Source organism: Protopterus annectens, chromosome 3.part0, assembly GCF_019279795.1.
Source record: "Protopterus annectens isolate FY-2018-M chromosome 3.part0, PAN1.0, whole genome shotgun sequence".
NCBI lineage: Eukaryota > Metazoa > Chordata > Ceratodontiformes > Protopteridae > Protopterus > Protopterus annectens.
Genome location: NC_056731.1, coordinates 1004883364 through 1004909355, shown reverse-complemented (window position 1 = coordinate 1004909355; position 25992 = coordinate 1004883364). Strand labels below are relative to the sequence as shown.

Genomic DNA, 25992 nt, shown 5'->3' with positions numbered 1-25992 from the left:
GGTCCCCAGGGTGAATTTCATATTTCCCTTCCAATTATCAAGATTTTTCTTGATGAGTGCTAATGAGGAGCTTTGTTTGATATAGATAGGTAGTTTATTCCAGAGTATGGGAAGTCTCGGGGACAGGAATCTATCCCTCCAGCATGTTCTGTTTATTGTGGTGACAAGGTTTAGGTCCCTAGAGCATGTAACTCGGAGGGATTGGGATTTCATTAAGTGGAGCATGTCCAACAGCTCTGGGTTTGACATAGCTTTGTATGTTTTGCAGAGATCTCCTCTGAGTAGGCGTTATGCGATGGAGTAAAGCTGGAGTTTTTGAGATGGTCTGCATAGGGCATCTGTTTGAGGCCGGTAATCCTCTTTGTGAGGTATTTCTGTGGCCTTTCCAGTTGTTGTAGATGTCTTGTGAGGTACATACCAAAAGGAGCGTTGTACTCTATAATGGGTCTAATAAGTGATGAGTAGAGGGGAACAATGACCTCTTTTTTTCTGGAGTAAAAAACAATAATGGTAGACTCGATAGAAGTACAAAACAATGGCCAAAGCCATGAGCGATAAGTGTTCATAGGTTCATAGGCTTCTAGGTAAATGCTAGGCTAGCTGCCCAGTGGGTCATTTTATGCCTAACCAATTTCTTTTTTGCTTAAATTAATCTATCCAATTTGGTTAAAGATTGGTTTTGTCTATCCCATGGCCAATAATTTTATACTACTGCTAATGAGAGTAACTGGAATCAAACCATAAATAATTTGAGAGATTCATTTATGGGATAAGGCATTTAGGAGCAAGTTCTGTCCATTAGGCAGTGGCAGTACTGGAGTAAATTTTCTTTTTTCCATTCAAAGATTCTAGCTGCACTTGAATGTAGACAGGGATGATCTTTGTTTTATGTTGATGGGGAGTCTGTTCCAGAGTAACAGTGTCCTTTGCAAGATATAGCTGTCCCAAGAAACCATTCCGTGTTGATGTTGTAGAAGAGGTTTGCTTAGGCAAGCCCCCCTGTACCCCCCCCAAGTGAAAGGGCTCCACCCCCATACCCCCGTAAATTAAATATACCAACTCCAAGGTTGTGCTACAATGGGTTAAATTAAATATACCAACTCCAAGGTCACACTACAGTGGGGTTAGGAAATTAACTTTCTCCCCCACTGTAGTGCGACTTTGGAGTTGATATATTTAATTTACAGGGGTGTGGGGGCTTGCCCCCTGCATAAACATAGTTAAAACTCTGTGGGATGTTATTTATAATTGCTTTGTAGTTTTCAATGTTTTGAGATTCGATGTTATGAGTTTAGATATTTTGAAGTTTAGATGTTATGGTCTTGATGTTTTGAGTTTAGATGTTATGAAAAGTAGAGGTTTTGATAGGTAACCAGGATGAAGGTATGATTGGACTAATGGGTTTCATGACATGAGTAAATAGATTGATAACATGCACTAGGGAAATATATGTAGCTCTCTAGACTAGAAATAAATATGAGCAAAAGTGAAAGGAAAGTGCAGGTGTCATTATAAAAGCAAACAAAACTAACAGAAATGTTAAATACTCTCTCCTTTATTGTGAAACAGGAGCAGTATCCATTTGAATTGATCTACAAGATATAAATAAAATTATTTTAAACATAGCATTATCTGTTGCTTATAGATCAGGAAGTGGACCAAAGTATAACATATCTTCAGAAATATATAGATTAAAAAAGATGCTGCACAAGTAGCTGACAAAAGTTATCAAAATAACTGTCAAATATTTTGAAGTTGGGCACAAGAGAAACAGATACAGTTACTGACTAGACTGAGAGCAACTGTAAGACTGCTGAGTCCGAAATATATGGGTCATGAAGCCATACTGAGGAGTCAGAGCAATCGTGTAAATGCCAAACACAGAAGACAAGCAAGCATGAATAAGATTTCAGTGAAGTATCTTGAGACATTTGTACTCGATATGTCTGATGAAACAGTTATTTAGATGATTCAAGGAATGAGATGAAGCGTGGGAATGGAGATATGAACAGGAAGAAAGTTTTGAAATGCTCAAAAATGTTGTGACAGAAGCACCGATAAGTTACATTGCGATATACATGGGGAAATGATTCTTTCATAAATAGGTACCTGTTAATGCTTTGCTGTTTGCATCACTGAATCTGAATCAATTATTCTTCTGTGTAGTTTACTTGTTGAAAATATGTGTACATATTTTACTTTTATCTCTGTATATACATTTATTTGAATTATTTATTGATTTATTGATTTTTCTGCAGTATTGGACACAGACTCATTGCCTGCATTACTGGACACAGGCTCATTGCCTGCTGTCTGCAGTCTCAGTATTGATATGCAGGTGATGTTGTTTCACCAGGTAGCTTTAGGTGGACTCAACAAATCAGACATGACATTGATAGGGGGGATGGATAATGAGATTCATTAGCATAGGCTATTTCAGTGTCTCATTACCTACTGCTTGTAAAGTAGCTCTGTACCACACTGGATGCATTGCCAGGCAAAGGGGATATGTACTGTTTTCACTACTCCCAGTATGATGTCATCCCTGGAGATGGGGTTGTCATTTGAAATCAGGATAGTATTGCTGAGTGGAGGAGGCATTCAGCCATGATACCCATATTCTTTTGGATCTGGCTGTCTGTGTTTAAATTGACACAAAGAGAATCTTTATGGTTGTAATTAAAAACAAAATGATAAATATTTACTGATGTAAATAAATGAAAGGTATTCAAAAGTTATTAAAATAACAGGGAACTCATATATAAATAAAATTGTCTCAATAAGTTAAGGATGTTGTAATGTAATAAAAGTGAGAATAATATGTAACATTATAGCAAAGCATAATGTATTTAAATAATTGTTTTGACTCTCTGTAAGGTAAAAATATGTCCAACACTGTAATCACAATGAAAAAGGAAGATGGAAAAGAAAGAAAGAAATACATAGACTTTCCATACTCTGGAACAAACTACCTGTCTATATCAAACAAAGCTCCTCATTAGTACTCTTCAATAAAAAATCTTGATGATTGGATGGGAAATAGGAAATTCACTCCAGGGATCACTTATGTGGTTCTGCTCAACAGGGGCACAGGAAAATAATTTTCTTGGGTGGCGAAAGCCAGGGTACCTTTTTGGCTAGGCTTATATAGGCCCCAGGGCCGATAGCCTAGTACCTACCTATGACCCTATGAATACAGTAAGAATGATATAATTAAATGGTATTATAAATACAGTAAGAAAAAGCAGCAGGAAGAGTTTAACTAAAGAAAGTAAGGAAATATAGGTTCATAGGTATATCTGGTGAACCATCTGTGGTTATTATTTGTTAACACACAGAAAATGTACTAACCACACTGTCACTCAGTGATCTCATCTAGATACTGATTTATGAGTTACTGTACCACAGCATATTGTTTGTACCAAGCTGTGATGTCTTTCCAAAATGGCTTTGGGGCTAGACTATGCTATACTTACAATTGTCCATCTTGTCATCTAAGTTATACTTAAAAAGGGCAAGGGAGCTGCTGTGCTTTACATCCAAGGGTAATGAAATCCATAGAAGGAGAATGCTCTGTGATATACATCTATCACACCACATGGTCATACTTAAGTTACAGTGGAAGCTGTATTATCTGAGATGGTGCTAAGGGTGTAATTAGTTTTTTGAATGTGTAGAAAGATGCATGGACCAGATATCTAGAGGCATGGTTAGCACGGTAATTGTCCTCGGTTAGGAGTAAATAAGAAGTAGTAAAGACTGAGAGTTATTTATGGAGAACTGTGTACAGAAGTAGGACATAATTTAGATAGCTTTAGTAAGCAATCTCTTCAGTCTCTACAGCTGGGTCATTTGACTGGATAAGTGCATATCAAGTTGGCATTCTACTCAATTTTTGATCTGAAAAGGAAGGAGTAAAGACGAATGATGATTTTCATTGATCTAGATTATATACCCTTGGTGATTAGCCTAGCTATATAAAAGGAATTGCTATTAACAGTGATTACATAGTAGTCAAGGAATAGCTCTTTTTCCATTAAAATGCTCTAGTCTGTAATGATCAAGTCAACTTTTAGAGGGATGTCCTCATGTGATAAGTGTATGGGTATTCCTGTTTGCCAAAGGAAATGGTGCTATTTTTTTTGGCATTTAAGTTGAGGCTGGGATCAAGTCACCACTTGTTTGCACATGTTAAAACTATAGAAGTTTCCTAAGTTGTCTGAAAATGTATGACTACTCCAAACTTGCAGTTATCAGCAAACTATGTTAACCACAGGTTGTTTGTGTTGGATATTAGGTAAGTCTATGCCAAAGAAAAGAAGTCCCAGAACAGACCCCTAGAAACTCCACTGGTAAATATTTCAATGAGAGCATGACTCCAGCACTAATAAACTGGGTTTTACTGGTGAGTAAATTTATTATCCAATGGGTGACGGAGGATATTGTTAGTTAGATTAATTTAAAAGCCTTGGCCCAGTCTAGGTAGCACAGAAAAAGGCAGAATTTTTCCAAAAGAAAAGGTAGAAGAAAGAGGCCAGGGGCAGGTGAAAACTGAACATGGAAGAAATGAAGAAAGAAGATGAGAAAGACAAACATTGATGACATGGCTTAAGCTGTGGATGTAAAAGCCAGCTGGATGAGAATTGTATGCTTTCCAATGTAATACACAATGAAATCAGTGGTATTAATAAGACTAATGGTGATCAAGATCATTCCTTTGTAACAATTGATAGAGCAGATATTACTGAATTAGAAGTTGAAGCTTCTTTAGATCTGGCCAGAAAATATATTCTTGTCTTTGTAGATTCAATTATTAGAGCAGCTGATACTTCTATTTGCAGAGCAGATATTGAACATTGAATAGTGTTATGCTTGGCAAGAGCAAAAACAGATGATGTGAGACAAACCTTAGAATACCATAATGCAAGGAAGTTCAGGTCTGTTTTTATTAATGTCAGTACAAATGATCTCATCCACAAGGACTGTCTGACTTTTAGTAGGGAAATTATAGCCATCTTAGATAGTATAGTTTGTACTGGTGTTAGGATGTATTTTTCACAATTTACATATAGAAAGACAAGTTAAGTCATGGTTCCTGAAAAGATTTTTTGGGGTAAATATCTACATGAAAAAATGTCCTGTTTTAAAAAAATGGAGAATTTGTAGAGCATCTGAGCCAAAATTTTGGCACACATGTTCAGACAGGTTGGCATGGATTTGTCAAGATCAGGGAAGAGAATTTTTGCAGCAGATATTTTGTAATATTTGGCAAACACAAGGCAGCCTTAACAATTCACAGATGGCAATATTTGATGCATCTGTGGAGGTTGTTAATGAAAAAACAGAAAAAAACCTGTCAAGAGACAGGGAATTATACTAGAAGAAAATGGTTTACTACGAGAGCGGTTGTGTTAAATTCGGTACAAAAGAACAAAATGATACCGAACAGTGGACAGCAAGTTTTAGAGAATACTAATAATGGTGAAGATTTTCCATCCTGTTTCACATATGGATGAGGATAAAGTTTGAGGGTGTATAACATCTTTGATCAAGAGGATTTTAAATGACCTCGGAGATTAGAGCATTCGGCGAATAGATTGAAACAGAGTCTAGGATCTAGCTACAACAACAGGAAAAATGTAAATTGTTACAATGGGGAGAGATATTACAAGAGAGAGTGGGGTAGAACTTTCACTGAATATTGTTAAGGAAGGTGCCATGTTTTCGTATAAAGGTTACATCATTTTTAACTATACCCACCTGCCTATCATTGAATAATATCTTGGCTTATTTCAAAAAGGTTTTAAATTTGTTCCAACAATAGATTTTGATGTGGCTATCTGTCAGAGTTAAAAATATTTATTATGAAAATAAACCTACAACCATTTTTCCATCAGAGTAGATGGGTCAAAGGCAACACGGAAAATAAAAAAAAATAAACCTTTTCAGGTGAAAGAATGTTTCGGCCACTGGTATTTATTTATTTATTTATTTTTTTAAGAACAGCCTGGATACTTATTAAGGGAACAACTGTTCTGGTGTATTGGCAGGCTAGAAGGGCAATAATCTACATACTTGAAATATTTGTATGTATGTATCTTAAGTGATTTGGCTTAGTCTTAAATTTCAGTGACCTGTTCAGAAAAGTTCATGGAGAGGTCAATTATGCCTTTGACAAACCCAGATTGACTTGTGTTAAATGCAAGTATCTCATAGAGTTAGGAATGTAATAATTTAAAACCCAGCATAGTGAACAAGGAAAAAAATACTTGACTAGAGTATATATGCAGGACTTTGGAAGGAAATATAAAAGTAAGAGTATAGTTTAATGAACTGCAGAAAAATCTGTACATTGTATGCATGCAATTGTGCAATTGTGTACTGTCATAATAAGAAAATCTTTCTACTTGTCTGACACTGCTGATGAAGCCCGTAAGAAGGCTGGGAGAGAAAGTAAGGCATAAATATTTACAAAAACTGTGCATCTGTAATGGAGGCTTGCAATTAAAATGTTAACCACTAACTGCCTATCTATTAGGCAACGTATTTATATTTATTCTAAACAGAGGAAAAGTAATTATTTTTCAAAGATATGACATTCCAAGTAGGAGGATTAGTCTTCGAAAATGCTCTTTCATTAATGACAGGTGTGAGTGGAAGTGTTTTTGGAAAAGTACTGTGTTCACTACATAATGAGTAGATGGAAAATACGTATGCAGCTGATATTTTAGTGTGGGACAGGGCAATGAGTTCCATCTTGCAACTTGTAGTTTAAGGATTGTAGGAACGAGGCCATAGTTCTGATTGTTTTTCAGCTGCATTTGTTTTTAATATGTAAGGTTTATGGGGAGAGTTGTGTGTGATAAATGGAAGGGCATATTCAGCCCTAGGGATCAGAACACTTAAAGTTGTAGTTTAGCTGGGTTCTTTTGTTAGGAGATGTGAAATTTTGTGTGAGATTTGTAGTTGATTTAGAATGATTTTGAACTTTTTCGGTTTGAGCTTGTGTATTAAAATGAAATTATAAAGTCAATCAGTTATTAGTCTCATTTATCTTTGATGTTTCATTGAAGGAATGCGTTTGACTTTTAGGTTATTTATACCCAGTGGATACGTACTGCAAGGTCATTTTGCAGCAAAAAGTCTCATAACTGTTGATTTTTGTGTGTTATATATAAAGCCTGTTTCTGTAATAGTGAACAAAGTCATTAATTAGCTGAATTTTCTTTGGAGGAGGATTTCTAAGTCCTGAGGGTCTTTGTGTGATATTATTATTGCTGACTTGGCAGTTTAGAGGTCAGCCAATGTCACATGGTCAATCATTTATAAGTAACAAAAACAGCCACGGGCCAAGAAAAGAGCCTTGAGGACATCAGTTCAGTTCTGACAGAACATGATGAAAAGTGCCAGCAAAGGGACCTATTAAGTAGTAATGAAACCAAAGAATTACATCTTCTGAAAGTCTGTAATTGGCAAGCTTCTGCATTGGTGAATTGTGGTCTACATACTTAATGGCCAGTTTTTAGATCAAACAGAATGACAACATTAACACATTTATTTTCAATATTATAAATTATGAGATTAGTAAAATGGTGTATACATGTAATGCTTCTGTATTTTTTATCACAATCCATTCTGACTATTGGAAAGAGTGTCATCAATTTCTATGCACTGAACATTTTTATTTGTTTTTTTTTTCTAGATTTTTGATGTGTTAGATATTAGCAATAAGTCAAAAATTATTAGCAGATGATGTGGATGTTACTTTATTTAATGATAATGGTTAAAATTTGTGAGGAATGATATTAGATGCTAGACCAAGATTAAACATATGTACTACGGCACTACTGTGTATGTCAGTACCTAATTTTTAAAAATGAAATGAAAGTCTTGGTTTTATGAATATTCATTTTTTCCAGATAAGTGTCTAAGAACTTATTTTTCTATTAAAAAAAGAGTAAAATTAAAAAAAAAAAAGAGTTTTGGGAATTATATAAACACAACAAAACACACAGTGAAAACAATATGTACACCTTCCTTAGCCTTAGCTACATAGCTTTCACAGCAAGTTGCATAACAATTACAAAAAAAAAAAAAAAAAAAAATCACATGCTTAAATATCAGTAATACATCACAAATCACTTCTTAAATTTAAAACCAGCCAATCAGATAACAGCTGGTACTAAAAAAAAATAACTAACTAACTAAATAAATAAATAAATAAATAAATAAATAAATAAATACGCAAACAGATAAATTAATAAAATATTGATGTCATTTGATTATTGCCTGCCATTTTCTTCAACCCATAAGGGCTTTTGGTATGAATTAAAATTTATGTAGAAAATATATCTATGTAAGGTAATTTTTTAGATATAAATTTGAATGATGAAGTGGAACACACAGTGATTTTATATAATGATCGATATATACAGATGTTAAAGGGTTGTTTTACATATTTTTTAATTCCTAGTTGCTGTATATTTAAAAGTAATGATTACTTCATGTTGACAAGTTTTCTTTGTAGAAGGGCTCATCATGATGTCATTTTTTATTACATGTGATAGTTTGTAAAATACAATCTAGATTAAAGTCACAGAGTATGAATATTCTAAGTATGTGTAAGGAGGTTTATTTTAGAAAAGGTAGAAGTCGAATTGATATTAATGGATAATATCTTCAGCAAATACTAGATTTTGGGGCTGCCAAGTGCAGTCTGAATTACAGCCCTATTCAGAGTAGCCTTACTCTTGAAGTGTTAGTTTTGCTGATAAGAGTAGTATTCATGCCTGGGTCTTGTTATATAGCCTCCAACAAGGAGTAGGAGGAAAATATAATAAGCACAGTGCAATTATATGATTTGAGAATTCTGTGAAAATCCGACTTTAATAATTGAGGTGGCATCATAATAAAGTGGTTATGAAAAGCACAACCAAGCAGACGCTGCAGAAAGTGATGAGGTAGCAGTATGCAGATCACGTTTTGTCTACAAGAATATTTTATACAAACACACGCTATAAGTCCTTCTTGTTGCCTCAGTGCTACAAGCACACTCCTGTCATATTAAGCTATTCCTTTCCTTAACAAAGCATACAGTAAGAGCTTGCTATCATGGATGGTCAGTGTCCCATCATCACTCAGGCCAGCTTGATAGACATGGACATCCTCAGTCAATGTAGCAATCGTCTCATGTATACTGACAACCACTTACTCCTGAAACAAATACTTTATGTGAGAGATGTCGTTACACTAGGATATTGGAGGCAAGATTCTCACCTAAGGACAAATCACATGCCAAATAGGATGTCAGCACACGCAGCCCCCCCCTACACACACACACACACACACACACACACACACACACACACACACACACACACACACACACACACACACACACACACACACACACACACACACACACACACACACACACACACACACATGCACACACTGCTCAAACTAAATGAGGATATGACACATAAATCAGCTTATGCAGAGATACTAACTATTAACTTACCAAAGGATCAAAGGCCTCCCAGATGGAAAACACTTGCACACATAATGCAAAAAACAACCACTACACATAATAAGACACACACCCACTATATCAGCAAATAAGCCCATAAGGAGTAACACCACAAAACCTAATGTACTGGTCATAGGTGACTCCACTCCTTGTGAGACACATTGATGTTCCCCCTCACCAGGCTGGCTAAGGAGCTCGTAACAGTTAGCTAGCTGTCAGGTGCCAGGATCTCTCAAGTCACTCAAGCACTCAAGTTAGTCAACCACAAACACTGGTTTGACTCTGTCATTGTCCATGTGTGGTGAATGACTTGAGACATACCTCACTGGACTGTATGAAGAGAGAGCTATGACTGAGTTCTCAGATTATGTCACAGGCAAGTATCAGCCTAGCTTTAAGCAGCATTCTACCTTCTCCAAGGATGATGCCACAAAGCAAACAAAAGTGATTGACTTTAGCAATTGGCTTAGCTTCTAGTGTCAGTCCAAGAGGAAACACTATCTGTCATCCTGAGAAGAAATGATCAACAGGCCATGCTGCCTTTCCAAAGATGGTCTACACCTGTCTCCTTTAGGTTTTCAGACACTGGTAAAAGTATTTGTGACCCCTGTTGTGCCTTTTTTTAGGCAGTGTCAAAATAACCAACCTCCCAACATAACAAAGTCATCTCTAGATAAACACAAGGTACTGCTGCTTAATGGTAAGAGTCTAAACAAGAAACTGCACCCATTGGAAGTAGTCCATACTTTGGAAGAAATTGATGACTGTGCCATCATCCAGACATGGTTCAAAGGCCTTCCATATCTTCAAAGTGTAGATCAGTGTGTGTGATATACCTTTAAGAAGCTTTCCAGTGAGTCAGGACTTGCATATAAGTACTGAGCACATGCAAGCAAGATAGCTATTTTGAGTGAGCAGCCAGAGTGTGAGCATGCAAGTATGTAGTCAGTCAATTAGTTTGTTTAAGTTTAATGTTCCTGCCATCCGTATTGATGCATTTGTATACAATAAACTACATAAATAAACACTCAAGTCTCAACATCTTCTTAATTCACATAAGAAGAGCAACACAGACAACAGACTAAGTGTGAATGCTGCCATCCCAGCTAGCTGAAATTTATTAATTGTTCTGTTATTTGTGAATAGTAATATGGTTTGTATGCTTGTCTTACAAATGTAAGAAAACTATATGTTATATTAAACTGTATGTTATGTGCTGAGATTCAAGAATGTAACCACAGTGCCCCTACTGGAAAAGAGCAAAACTCTAAGAAAATGAGTTGAATTGTTTATGATGGTGGTTATCTCAGTTTGGGGACATAATGTCTACAACTAGAAATTCTTTCTATTTTCTGGAAACAGAAATAATTACAGGTTTCCAAGGTAAAAGTGTCTTAACAGTTTTACGATTTCTAGTTCTAGATGAAACTTCAGAGAGATAAGTATTTTTTAACACAGGGGTGTTATATTTTAAGTTCCTGTTAACCTGGAAACTAAAGACAGAGTTGACAAGAATGATGCAATGTGAAATAACCCAGCAGAAATGCTAGATAATAATTTAAGAACTATCTCAGAGAGAAAGTCTGGGCATTTTGTATCTTGTCTTGGATCTAGAAACATCATCTCATCAGCACTTCTGCCATTCTAATATTAAGTACTAGATTACAGTGATTTCTCTTAGAGATAGTTAGGAATATAGCAAGATTAGTTTAGATGTTTTCTGTATTTATGTGAGGCTGTCCTTCATGTTGTTTTAAAATATTTCCTGTGATTCTGAACTCTGTTCTCACTGTATTGAATTATTGAGTATTGTCTTGTACTTTTATTATTTATTATTAAATAAATTTAAACCTTTTAGTTGTGGCTAGTTTGCTTTGAGATATTTAAGCTCTTAGAGTACTTGCATGTATTTGGAGACACTGTACAGGCCACTCTTGATATAGCCATAAAAGTTTGGTCATGTTTTCCATTTGGATAATAGTAACATTACACAGTAGAATTGATCACCCTTTGGGAAGGGCCTTATAGTAGCCATAAGTAAGAGCTGATTGGTGGCAGTGTTTACTACCTTATAGTCTGGGCAGAAGGGGGCAAAGCTAAAGAACTTGTGTCAGCCTTCCCCATGAGTGTCTGTGTGTTTGCATATAAATCAAATCTCAAAGTGTGTGTGTGCGTGTGTGTCAGCTAATTGGCCAGGGACATGAAGCACTTGTTGGACAGATAGGGTGCTGTAGGTACTGGCTTGATCACTCGGCTGAGATCTTAACCATATAGCTGTGCCAGTTGGGAATCTTATTGGGGTTCTGGAGAGAGAGGGAGAAACCAGCCCCAGACTGACTGTGATCTTTGTGTGCTATTAAGGGAAATTGTACTTTACTTTGTGTGTAATCATCATCCTCCCAATGTGCACATCCCTCACTGGTGTTGATTATGAGGACTGAAGTTCCTTGATTACTGGGCCAGTGCAGGGTCATCACATTAAACATAAAATAACAGAGGATGAGGTATAACAATCTTCATTAAAGATAAGTACACCTCCAGACTGGTCAAACAGTATGACTCTCTTAAGCTAATCCACGTCCAATTAACTACAGGCAAAGCCACACACCACACCATGGCTAGCTATAGGTCCCCCACCATGAAATAGGAAAAGCATACTGCATACCTGAACTTAATGGAGTCACTTTACATGCAACCCAACAACTTAATCATGGGTAATTGTAATTGCCATCGACTAGGAAACATACACAACCACAATTATGCTGGTTCAGTGGTTCTTGGAATTTTTCAATGCAAATGCTATGGATAAGTTAGTTAGCACATCCACAAAAGGGTCAAATGTCCTGGCCATAGTACTCACTAACATGGGAGAACACTGCACTCTCCCCTTGCCCCCTTGTGATGTCCTTTCTGGTAAGACAGGGCCATAAATCAGTCTAATTTGATGTAATTTTAAGATCAGATACCCCATCAAGCTCAAAAGCACTTACAGATTATTTCCTATTAAGTGATGGCAGTTTCAAAGCCCCCTTGAATGCAGATAACATGGGCTGTTATGCAGAGTTGTAGACCAATGCTATGTGTAACCACTTAAGCAGTTGTAAAGAATTGGCTGTAACTGGCTGGATTAAAACCATGTCTTGCCAAAATAACAAGCCACCATTGTGGACTTCTGATATAAACAGGCAATATAACAAGAGATAGAAACTAATGCCCAAGAACAAGAGGGAACTGGCTCAGCAGAGGAAGAAATCCTTCTCTAACTTAAACAAACAAATTAGAGATCTTGTCAAGTCCTTCAAAGCTAATTATAAAGTAAAATAGCCTCCCTAGCTAAGGATAATCACAAGACATTCTTTAACTACATCCAAAACCTAAAAGAGAATACCTAGCTATACTCTGAAATGGGTGTGGATGGTACCACCCATACTCAACTGGACATAAAAGCCAACCTGCTAGCTGACAGATTTGGAGCGAACTTCACTACCCCCATTTCCTCCAGTCACCTCCCAAAGTATTCCTGCCACCATTCCTCATCCTATTATCTCAAGAGTGTAGGGCATCGCTGTGATCTCCAAGGCCAAAAACACAGCATCAGTGGGATGAGACAACATCCCAGGTTGTTTTTTAAACAACTTAAAACATGTCCTAGCAGACCCCCTTGGATCCCTGTTTAACCACAGCCTGTGAAATGTCTAAGTTCCAGTGAAATGGAGGACAGCAACAGTAATCCTTCTGCACAAAGGGGGACTATCAACCTACCCTGGGAATTATAGGCCCATAAGCTTGACTAGCCTAATCTGCAAGGCCATGGAAAGAATCATTATGGACCTTATTAACAAGGACATAGGTAATCTCCAAACTCTGGACACAAATCAGTTCAGATTTGTTAACGGTAGATCATGCCTGCTAAACATGGTTGACTTCTTTGAGAAAGTCACCAAGGCCCTGGACAAAGGAATGGCAGTGCATACCAGCTATCTTGACCTATCCAGGACATCTGACAATATCTCCCACTCAAGTATTATAGAGAAACTCTCTCAGTTGGGAATTAACCCCTACATTAGCAGATGGGTAGCCAACTGGCTCACCAACATGACACATGCTGTCAAAGTGGGTGACTTCACCTCTAGTCAAAGACCATTGACCAGTGGCATACCACAGGGTCCTGTGCTGGGCCCCTTACTCTTCAAAACTTATTTCTCAGAAGTCCCAAAAACTTGGATAACCTGTGGCTGATCAAGTTTGGTGATGATCGCAGGCAGGTTAATGCAGACAAATGGCTGGTGCCATAATGACAGGTTAAAACTAAATAAAAAAAATATATATATATAATTATTCTCTTTTGGAAAGCTGATATCCCTTCTAATTACATTATAGATAGCATCCCACAAAGAGTAGACCCAGTGATACATGATTTAGGTACTCAGGTTGCTAGCAATTTTAACTTTGACCATCATATATCCACATTAATAAAGAAGTCCTTCTTTGTGCCACATCATATAAGTAAATGCATCACATCTAGATCTAAGGATGTTATAATTCCATTATACCTGGTTGTCATCAGACCATTAATTGAATAAAATTCTCCCTTATTTATGTACCTCACCAGACACCTGCAATAATTGGAGAGACCCTAGAAAGTTCTCACCAAGAAATTACAGGGTAAACAAAACAAGTCTTATGTGGAAAGACCAAAATCTCTGCTACTGTATTCTTTCTCCTACAGGTTACTAAGGGGTGACCTGTGCCTGGCTTATAGGGCAGTCTTTGACCCAGCCCTGATGGAAATGCTATGCATTTGTAAATCAAACTGCACAAGGGTCATTTGTTCCAGGGATCTTACAATAGCTTCTGACATGAACTGATCATGCTGGGGAGACAGATACATCTCCCAGAGTCTGCCACTTCTTTAGAACAAACTTCCAATTAATGTGAAACACAGTCCCCTCCTTCTTCAAATGCACTGGAATAATAAATGGGTGAAAGCAAATTCTCTCTTGGTGTTGTGCTCATATATCTCCTGGACAGAGGAACTCAATATTAACTAGCATAGAACCTTACCTCTGTGAACTTCATTCACCCAACCTCCAACAATTGTGGCAACTCAGAATAAATATGGCTAGGCTTGTAAGGGCTCTACGGCCATTAGCCTAATGACCTTCTATGAACCTAAGAACCTATGAAAGCTCCATAAAATAGTGTTTTAAATGCATAGGTTTTTATATAGCTCACTAATGACATAAGAAAAGTAAAACTACTTGAAAAAATATTAATGCGTGACTGGATCATAATTAAATTTTGAGCAAACTCAGAAATATGAAATGTTCAAACAATCTGTACAGCAAACATAAAGGAGAGATGTTATCTTAATATTAGCCTAAAGGAATACAACAAGACTTAAAATATATATTTTTTATATGTCACAGTAGAGATGAGAATGTACATTGCAGAACACACCTTAGTGCATTATGAATGGATAATATAACATCCAGGTTATTTGGGAGTCTATGAGGGATCTTAAGTGCTAAACATACAAACAGTTTTGACTTGTAGCCATTGTTGTATTCAAAGTTTTAAATATTTGTGCTTGCCTTTTGTCAGATTTAATTGATGTGTTGAAATAGTACAAACTGTTCTATCTCATAACAGGACAATACAATATATAACTTCAGCTGTTGGCGGTTTAGCCCTGGGACTTATTCCAGGCATGACATAGGCTTAAAGACTAGAATTTATGGCAAATACATTCATTGTAAAGTTGACGATTTAAGAGATTCAGTTAGTAACAGTACAAAAGGCTTTTACAATTAAGCTGTATTGAATGGGGTTAAGGCTTTCAAAATTATGGTAATGATAGTAGCTGTACTGTGATACATATGGAGTATAACATTTTTATAAAACACTCTTAGTCATGGTAACAGATCACATAAAAATGGGGAAATGCAGCTTGGGTAGGTATACTATATGTTACAAAGAAGCTACACATAGCTATTTAATATGGTGTGGTATACCATGCTAAGCTCCAATTCTCTGCCGCTCTTTCTAGTGCTGTCATGAGGCAAAAGAACCTCCCCTATCCTAAGCACAGGAGATCATACAACACAATGATCATGAGCTCCTTTGCCTAAATCATCAAGAAAGGGATGTCTGTTGTATGCCACTCGACGCTACCATGATCCATGTCTTTGAAGTTTGGTAGTTCACAGTTGCACTGTATATTACATAAGCTATGTGTGACACTTGTCTGCAGTAGTGTGCTATGTTTCCGAACAGCAGAATTAGTTTGTAGACTCTTATTTCAACTTTTTCTTGAAATATGTGCAGCCATCATTCATGTTTTCATCCTGCTTACTCTATTTAAAGTTTTTATCTCCATTAATATCCTCACTGTAGCCATAAGGATTAATAATACTACCTGTACTGTAATGAAATAAAAACAAAATTGCTTCGAAAGAAGATATTACTTATCATTGACAGCAAGCATTCTTTTTTTTTTTTTTTTTTTTTAAAGGAAGTATTAGTTATCATTGTGCCAGTTTTTCCAATAAAAAAAAATATCTTGCGTATTAATTTTGGAACTGGTTAATCATGAAATACAACTTAATGCCGTAAAAAATGGGACAATAACCTCTGTTTCATATAAGAAAACACAGGAATAATATGATTTATATAGGAACTTTCACATTTTCTTTCTTTTTTATACTGTTTTGTTGTGTTTAACATAGAACATAATAATTAAATCCATTATTAGGGTACCCAGTATTAAGTTAGCTCAGTCAGAGAAGAGCAATCCTCTTCAGAAAAGACAAATGTTAAACTTGTAAACTGACCAGTCGGCACAATATACAAGGGTCAATCCTGACCTCTGACGATTGCCGGTATGGAGTTTGCATGTTCTCCATGTGTCTGTGTGTGGTTCCAACCACCTCTCAAAAATCATGCTGAGTTTTTCCACCTCAAACTCAGCCCAAATGTGAGTTATGGGCAGCAGAACAGACACAAGACTGTGCCCTATAGAGGGGAGAGTTGTTGAGACCAATGGCTTTGGGAATCACCTGTGCTGTGCAGTATCTCCTAAAGAGGATCATAGACTCTACACTATATCAGGGATAGCCACATGATGGCCATTCTAAACTTCTATCTGGTAAATGTCTTGCTGATGTTCAACACATAATAGCCAGATGATGGTGTAAAATTGGATTTAGTCGCCGGACTAATGTTGTCAAATGGTCATTGCTGGTGAAGGGTGGGATGAGGATCTGATCTATGCCATGGATCCATGCTAACGGTAGGTGTGGTTTATATGCTCCATTGGCCAGCGTATGCCTGCCACAAAGCTCAGCAACCCTGTGTCAATAAGCTATTTGCTGGTTGGTGTGCAGTTGACTAGTTTAGGTTAGCTGTTATTAATTCTCTTGAGTGAAAGCTGGATGTGAAAGTAGTCAACCTGCAAAATATGAAGTAAGGTTTCTACATTTCTTCACTAATTATAGCTTGACATGGATAGCATGAGAGTAGAGAGGAGGCTGTTCACACTCTGTATCCAGGATCCAAAATGGAAGCTCAGCTCAGTGCAGTGCAGCAAAGCCATGTGGCTTTGGATCCATTGGCTACTAATCAGGAGGATGACAGATAGAATGGGAAAATAGGGGAACAGGTTAACAGATTGTCTGGGAGGGTTGGCTGAAAAGAAGGGAAGGGAAGTCTGAATGAGGGGGTCTAAGCTAAAATCAGAGGTGCTTCAGCCAGCTACTGCAGAGAGTCAGGGGTAATGAGTGACAGAAGAATGTCAAATAGCTGAAATATAAGGTGCACAAAACAGTGGTGTGACCAGTACTACTGTATGGTACAGAAAACTGGAGAGAATAGGTAGAGCAGTTGTGTAAGATAGAGGTGTTGGAGATGAATGGTCAGATATGGGGTGATAGAATGCCCACTATGGAAGAGATGAAGAAATGAGGACATTAGAGCTAAAGCCAAAGTAGCTTCAATTGCAGACAAAGTCAAAGAGAACAGATTATGGTGGTTCAGGAAAATGTGCTGAAAAGCAGAAGATGATCTGGTGGAGAAGATTTAGGACAAACAGGAGGAAGGCAAGAGGAAACAAGGGTGCCTAGCAAAGAGGTAGATGGATTGTATGAGAGAAATCCTGTGGCAGTCAGGCATGAATGTGGAAGAAGGTAGGAGAAAAGTAACGAATCTAGAGAGACGATGACACTTGACACAAAACCCTGAACCCGTGTAGAAAATGGGAAAAATAAGATGATGATGATGATGATGATGATGATGATGATCAGTATGTCAAAGAGTGTTGAGAAACATTCTAGAAAAAAGCAAAACCAAAAGCCAGTGAGCATGCACTGAGAACAATTGGAAAATCAAAAGCAGTGCTACCACAAGTGCACGGTAACCTGACCTAAATGTGCATGTAATCCAACCAGAACTGCTTTTAAACACCAAAGTTTATTCAAGGATGAAAATACTATTAAAAAAAAACAAAACATGCATTAAATGCAGTTAAGGTGTATGTTAAGCAAATACAGCTTCTGTCCCAAAAGCCTGTATGGGGCTTCCTCACAAAAAATGTATAAAACACCATCACATTTAAAGAAAAAAAGTAAGAAACATGATCACCAATAGTCAGTATAATTAAAAACAAATTATAAGAAGCAGAATAATGTTCAGTTTAAAGGAACCCTTAGAATAATAAATACCCACACACTAAAAACAGAGGATAAATAGAAAATACACAGAAAGTTAAAATAATTAACTAGACATTTCATATTACAATGAAACAATAAATATCAGTCAATCTAATATAAAAATAAAACATTAATTTCTAAATATTAGTTGTTCATTGAGTATTGATAAAAGATCATAACTTAGCTGCCTTCTACAGAACTGTAACCACAGAAAAATTGAAGCATAATCATTAATTCCTGGTGGATTTGTGGCATTCAGTTTAAGTTGCCTCAATAATTCTTTATATTCAAGTTTTTTTTTTCCTTTTCCATGAGTTGCCATGTACATTAACATAAATTTTCTCATCTTCTTCCGGCTTTTTAGGGGTTAGGGGTCGCCACAGCAGATCACGTGTCTGCTCATGACTGGCAGTGGAGTTTTACGGTGTCGAGTTGCCAGCCCGGCACCCAACCTTCCACAGAAGGCACACACATGCACACACTCACACCTAGGGCCAATTTAGAGTGTCCAATCCACCTACAGCATGTCTTTGGGATGTGGGAGGAAACAGGAGCACCCGGAGGAAACCCACGCAACCACAGGGAAGACATGCAGACTCCGCATAGAAGGCACCACAGCTGAGAATTGAACCAGAGAACCTCTTGCTGTGAGGTGGCAATGCTAACCGCTGGACCACCGTGGCTGCCCTATCAATTTTCTCATGAATAATAAAATTAAATATTGTAAAACCCTCACAGACTACAGAGTGTCTAAATCAAGTATTATGAGTGCTAACTTTAAGAATATCAAAATTGCGTTCCTGAATACATTTTCTAAAAGTGTGCTCAATTTTACCAACCTAAAAGGCTGGGCAAGTGGATCAAGTATCTAGGTAAACCAGCCCTTTACTGTTGCAAATGCCCTTGATGGGGTACACAGGGTATCTCGGCCCTTTGCTAATATGTATGGATTCATCCTCTTGGATGAACCTACACTGAATGCACACTCCACATCTTTTTGTCTATCTATTACTCTCATTGCCTGTTGACCTAACTATAGTTTCCACCAGGTTTTTAAAATGTTGTGCTCTCTTCTAAATAAAATACAATGTCTCGACTACTGTGTGGAAAATGTTAATATTAAACTTACAAGTATTACAATTCTTTTTCAAAACATCATTAAAATGTGTAACTTTGTGTTATATTGTAACAACGGGGCTGGATAAAAAGTGGATCATCATCAAACCCCTTAAACTGTGTGCATCCAGCAGTATTAAGGGACCGGACATTAACTGATGCAAAACAATCAGAGCTAGAAGTATAAACCAGTGTATAAGTCTCGGACACATCATTGCCAAGACCTGCACCTACTAATGGTTAGCTTTTCATTCCCAACCAGAAAAGATGTCATTACTAATATCTTTAATTAGGGCAATAGGGCACCACCTATTAATAAACATACATTCCAACACCTTCCCTTCCATGTCAAACAGAGATTTGTGGGAGATCATTCTGGCTAACCTAACAAAATGACCTTTCAAAAGACTTCTTTTTAGACAAAAGAATGACAACTATTAAAGTGCAAGTAGGCATTTGAAAAGGTTGGTTTCCTATAAACTGTGGATGTAAAATTATCATCATTTTTAGAAAGAGTTGGATCATGAAAATGTATTTGATTAAAGTCGGCCTAATGTGCGAACTGTAGAAAAATGGTTGTGTTGTTAACAAATGCCAAAAACCTGTTAATCATCAAAGCTGAACCTTCCCAAAGTTTAAAAATGTCATGCAAATAGTGTAAATAGAGCTTACAATATTTGTAAAACATTAGTGAAACCGATACTTTCTTTCCCAGGTTAGGATGACTATGTTGGCAAAAACAGCGAAGCAAGCAGCACACATGGCTATCATCTTGATTTTTTTAAAAATCGCACCTTCAGGGAAGATGAAATTGTTGAGAACAATTCCCATAAATTCTATGATTAACTTAATATCAAGGGTGGCCAGAAACCTACATGATATCAAATCGTCATGAAATCAATCCAAGCACACTTCCTAAGCAATACACTTAAAGAGGTTGACAACATCTGTGGACCGAAACAGGACCTCCTTACTCCATAAATTTGGTTTAATTCTCCCTAAGACATCCCAGGAGTCCTTCATTAAATATGTAATCTGACATTGCAGATGTATATTAAGAGTCTGTCAATAACAACTGCAAAAAGATGTGTTTTTAACCCTTGGGCTGCAACAATGAATCTAAATGGTAGTTTAAGAATGTTCTTGTGCAATTTAGGGATACCAAAAATAGCTAGAATAATGGGAGAGACATTTTTCAAAAAGTAAAACACTGACGTAGTCATCAAAATACAATCATTCAGATATTGATCAACTCTCCTATAAGCAATGTTAGCTTCCTTCCTTGAAGCTGCTAAGTAGGCATCTTGATCTTGTAAAAAGGTAAATATGTCACCAATATAAATAATAGTGTCAAACAATACAATACCCCCATCCTTATTAGGCTTCATAATTCTGAGTGCTTTATCATGAATTAACTTGTTTAATAATTCATACTCAGGTTTTGGTAGGTCGTATTGTTTCTTTAACATACCTTTTGAAAAACACATTTTGTAAAGATTATTATCACAAAAATCTGAAACAGATTTTGTGGAAAAAATTGGAATATTTTTAAGGGTAATAGTAGCATTCTCCATGCACTAGATGAGGCACCCAATTTTATTTATAAGTACGCACAAAATGTTAAAAACCTGGTGAAAACTGCAGTTAAGTCAACAGGCAATGAGAATAATAGACAAACAAAAAGATTTTAAATATGCAATTAGTGTAGGTTCATCTGAGAGGATGAATCCATACTTATTAACAATGGGTTGAGATCCACTGTGTATCCTATCAATGGTAATTGCAACAGTAAAGGGTTGGTTTACTTTGCTACTTGTTTCACTTATTCAGCCTTTTATGTTAGACTGAGTGCACTTATAAAGCATATTGATGAAGACAATTTTGATATTCTAAAAGGTAACTCTCATAATGGTTAAGTCAGATATTCTGTAGCCTGTGAGGGTTTTAAATTATTTAATTTTGTTATTCTTTAGAAAATTGATATTAATGTATGTGGTGGCTCATAGGAAAACAGAAGTGATTGTAAAGAATTATTGTTGATGCAGTGCTACATTGCTGATGTGGAGATAAATCAGATATAAATACTACTGTGTAGTGTCCAGAACCGTTTACGAAAACTGCCCCACGTGAATAGCAGAGGATTTGCCATATAGTATATGCACTGAAAGAGAGTTCTATATCATCCAGTAACCCAACAGATATGCTAATTGTAAGAGGATTGATTGCTGCTCCATAACTTTGTAGAGGATAGATAACACTCTGTGGGCTTGGCAGGGTGTCTGCATTACCTCATAGTTTGGGATCTATGCAGGGTCTAATCTATGGCATTCCGTTAGAGGATACAGGGCAATCATCATAGATAGGAAGAGAAGGCTTCATCAGTCAAATTATAAACAAGCAAAAAAAGAAAGAAGTGGGGAGCTATGGTGGATAACATGCTGGTGCATCAGTTAATGCTGCTGTCTCAAAATGGCATGGAGTTTGATCATGACCTTTTGTCTACTGAATGTATGGGGTTTATATTTGATTCTCATATTTATCTTCCAAAAGACAGTCTAATGAATTGCAATTTTTAAAGTTTGTATGATTGTAGAGTCTGCATTGCCTTTGATACCCTCAACAAAGCATAAACGTGTCTACAGACCAGTCTACTTTCAGCCTACAGGTGATTAACTTAACCAATAATTCTGCTATTTCTGGCAGGGGGGCCTATGTTTACTACAGTTCTGAATAGTGGATAATACAAATGTATGTGGTCATAGAAAAGATACAGTATGAGATGCTTAAGGTACTAATTGCTATCAGGCCAATTTAGTGGTTATTCCAAGAGTATGGTTCCCTGATGGGGTAAAAGTGACGGAAAGGAGGAATATGCAGTGGTTAGTGTGGTGCAGTGGTGCAGAGTTTAGCATTTGTCACCTAGCAAGAGGTTCTCTGGTTCAGTTCTCAGGTGGGCTGCCTTCTGTGCAGAGCCTGCATGTCTTCCCTACCTTAGCATTCAATCACATCACATTGTGTGAAAAGTTCCACATTTGACACTGAAGTCCCTTAAAAGGATGGGACTATTAGGAATTTTCTTATGTATTTCTTTTCGTATTCATCCAGAAAGGGATTGGGTCCAGACACCCCTTTAAGCCCACAGTCTGACCTGTAGAAATACATAGTGATTTACACATACATAGGGAGGTTTTCAGAAAACTTGATTATTTTATCAGAAATAATTACAAATGTTTCTAAATGTCCATTGGTTGCTGTTTTTGCTGATGCCAGAGGGGATAAAATGCATGCATAGAGAAAGAGGATGCTGATCTTGGCTATGTCTATATAATGGATTTTTCAAGAACATAATGCAAACAATGGTAGTGGGACTTAACATCCAGTAAAGTGGAATATAAATTAAATAGATCACTTGGAAATGTCAGAACTTTCCCAACCTGAGCCAAGCAGGGTTTTATACATAGCACTCAGCCATGCTGGAAGTGGAAGATGTAGAAAACATTCATGAAATTTAGGCGTCCTCTCTGACAACATATATATCTGTGTATATATATATATATATATATATATATATATATATATATATATATATATATATATATATATATATATATATATATATGTGTATAATTTATTCATGTCATAGTATAGCTGACCATTTCTTGTTGTTTACTTCAACTTATTTTGTTTCACCTCACAGAAAATGTGATATGCTGTCCTCATTTTCAGATTTTCTTCATCATTTCCTTGTTTGTGTAATGGTTTATTCTTGACAAAATGTATTATTATGGAAAATGCAATATAATATTATTAAAAAATGTTGTGAAAAAATGTTTGCATACTTTAAAACATACTATAGATGAAAATATATTTCTGTATAATCTAATCTTACTATTTCTTTATGTTGTATATGAATCGTGGTACATGATAACATATTGATTTGTTTTATTTTAGGTTATCAACAAGGACTGCACTGAACTGGGAACTCTTCTATAAGGAAGATTATTAACAGCTTTGTCTTTTGCCATTTCTACAATTCTGGCAAACTATTTCAAACTGGATGGTGCTCCTTGCCGAAAAATTACTATAATCAAATTTTCTACAAATTTAAATATTTGCCAATGTTTAAACAGAATTACTTGTTGCTTTGGTGGATTTTATTTAAAGAGGGTCTTTTGGCACCACTGCATTTACAACAACAGAGAATGCGATGGCCAGAGGCTACTGAGGATGGGACAGCTACCGAAGGCAGTGAAACAGCACCTGTCCGTCGTGTCAGGCGTGGATGGGTGTGGAACCAGTTCTTTGTGCTTGAGGAGTACATGGGATCTGACCCACAGTATGTGGGAAAGGTAATCATCTTTGTTTCTCTGAATTAGTATGACAAAACAACTACTACCTAATAACAAGAAAATTGGCAACTTTACAAAAAAAATGTTGCACTGTAAAGATAAACACAATCCAGCAGGAAATGCATATAATAGTGTTAATAAATTTCCACTTTAATGTTGCCATCCATGAGTCATTTCAACAGTACATACATTCATGCTTTGTTTACATGTTTATGCCAAGTGTGAAGTTAAAAAGGAATAAAGAATATCAATGCCTTGCTACAGTATGTTAAGAGTTGGAGCATGTCAAATCCGTCAAAGGCAGTTTTAGCAAATCCAAAGAAACCAAAACCAGTTCACCAAACCCACCTTTAATAAAAGCAGATATTGTCTTTTTCTCCATTGTTGTACAACCTCATAGTTGCTATGTCTAATTCCTGGGGGTGTGGGGGTGTCTATGCATATAGGGGGATGTGCAGAGACTTGACCCCCCCCCCCCCCACACACACACACAAAAATGTTTTTTTCAGTGTTAACTGAAGGCAGTTCTGGAGAGCTGGCTTTGCTTTATTTGGTTTATTTAAAACATCATTGATGGATTGACATGAATCTGGTAACATTTACTTGCAGTGTAATATTGCTGTCCAGATTTTCAGTGGAGAAAATGCAATAACAAAACAGAGAGAAAAAATTCAGTTGTCATATTTGGAATTTCCCTTTCAAAATGCACATTGTAATACCTTTAGAGTGGAAGATAATAGATTAATAAAACAAAATAATCCTTTTCATGAAATAAAAGATCATACAACGATGAAGCAAATTGTTCATTGTCATAAAACAGCTGTCTGATTGTTTAATTATTAGGCCAAAATATTTAAAGCAATGTGATAACTTAATTTAAACCTAAAATTGTCTTCTGTTTTCTAAGCTTATTCATGTGATTGTTAGCAAGACATAAAGCAAATGCTTTTATATTAAAGCATAAATCACACTTTTCACTGTCTTGTTAACATAGATTTTCATATATGTGCAGTATCAGCAGCCAGAATGTCCTTAACTATAACAGGTAGTTTGATTTGATATCTATGCATAATGTGCAGTTAATTTGAGAATTTCCATTGTATGGATATGTATTAATATTTAAAAATCTCTAGCAATTATATTGGTTAAAGATAAGTTGTAGTCAGGTTGGCAGAGGCAGAAAGATGTGATTATGTCCTGAAGCCAGCTGCTTAAACAGTCACAAAATAATGCAGGCATTTTATTTATGGAAGCAAAATTCCATAAAACACTTTTAATTGTACATATGATTTACTGATGGTTTGACAGAGTTTTAGACCATAACTGAGTTATTGAGCATGGATTTGATCATTAAGGCTTCTCAATGTAGTCAGGGTAAATCATTTTCCCAAAGGATATACATAGAAATGATACAAATGGACAGTTAAGGCAGTTTGAGGAGCTAACATGTCTAAGTACTAAATACTAGCCAGGTAACATTCATAATACAGACAGTGAATTATGTATGCATGTGTTTTACATTTATGTTCTCATTCGGTTTCAGTGTGGATAGTTCTGTGGTTATTATGTAGAAGCTTGCTTGAAATGATATTCATTATTTTCTTATTGTGTTTTTCACTTTTGCATCAGGAATAGTCCATTAGCTTGGTGATGAATTGTATTATTTATTTATTTATTTACATTTGTTGACTGGGAGTGTCTGACTGGACATAGGTTCATTTTCCTCGGAGGCCCGAGGAGAAAAGCTCCACAGTTAAAATAAACAGACAGTAGTTACTTTGGATTACATTGCGATTAACAATTTAACATAGCAATTACTTACAACATATTTACAGATGAAGAACATAAGTACATAACAGACATTAACAAATGTTACAATAAGAAGTTCCTGCTGTATAATAAGTACTAGGCTTATGAGCATCTGAGCTGCTATAATCAAGGTAGTTAGTGGAGTGGAAAGAAAGGTAGTGGTTGGATGGGGTGGGTGATATTAGAGTGGGAGTTGCAAGGGCATAGCCAGCATGTTTTTAGGTGCACTTTTAGTAAAGTTTTGAAGTGGGTGCATGATGATATGGAGGTAATTGTGGGTGGGAGGGAGTTCCATAATTTGGCTATGGTGCAAGAGAATAGTGCTTCATCAGCAGAGTTATTGGGTTTAGTGATCTGAAAGTGATTTTTGTTTTTGGATCTTAGTGGTCTGGTGGTGCGATAGGGTTGGAGTAGATTCTGGAGGGATGGGACATTTAGTGAATGGTTTACTAGTTTGTGGGCGAGTGAGATTTGATACCACTGA

At 36.5% G+C, this 25992-nt stretch overlaps 1 long non-coding RNA gene across 1 annotated transcript in view; it reads left to right on the top strand.

Annotated features, from left to right (window-relative positions):
* The window catches only part of LOC122796659, a 2068910-nt gene extending 2045156 nt beyond the window's left edge, over positions 1-23754 (top strand). Inside the window, exon 5 of the long non-coding RNA XR_006364003.1 lies at positions 23302-23754. This is a non-coding gene — a long non-coding RNA (uncharacterized LOC122796659). The remainder of the gene's footprint in view (positions 1-23301) is intronic.
* Positions 23755-25992: the final 2238 nt, after the last annotated feature.